Raw genomic sequence first — 250 nt, forward strand, 5'->3', positions numbered from 1 at the left:
GAGGAACAAGGGTCCTCCGAGGCTTAACTCATGAACAATTGGCGCTTGTGGATATGTATAGGTCAGAGAATTTAATTGGAGGAAAATACTTTGATCCTAGTGTGCTAAGGGTATTTGGGTTTGAAGACATGGTAAATCGGTTGCTAAGACAACCGCAATGGAACATAGTATTCGAATGGAGAGGACCGACATATACTCCGGTTACCTATGAGTTTCTTGCTTGAGATGTGTCCCACTAAAACATTAGGTT

The sequence above is a fragment of the Ipomoea triloba genome, chromosome 16 (genome assembly GCF_003576645.1).
Source record: "Ipomoea triloba cultivar NCNSP0323 chromosome 16, ASM357664v1".
Lineage (NCBI taxonomy): Eukaryota > Viridiplantae > Streptophyta > Magnoliopsida > Solanales > Convolvulaceae > Ipomoea > Ipomoea triloba.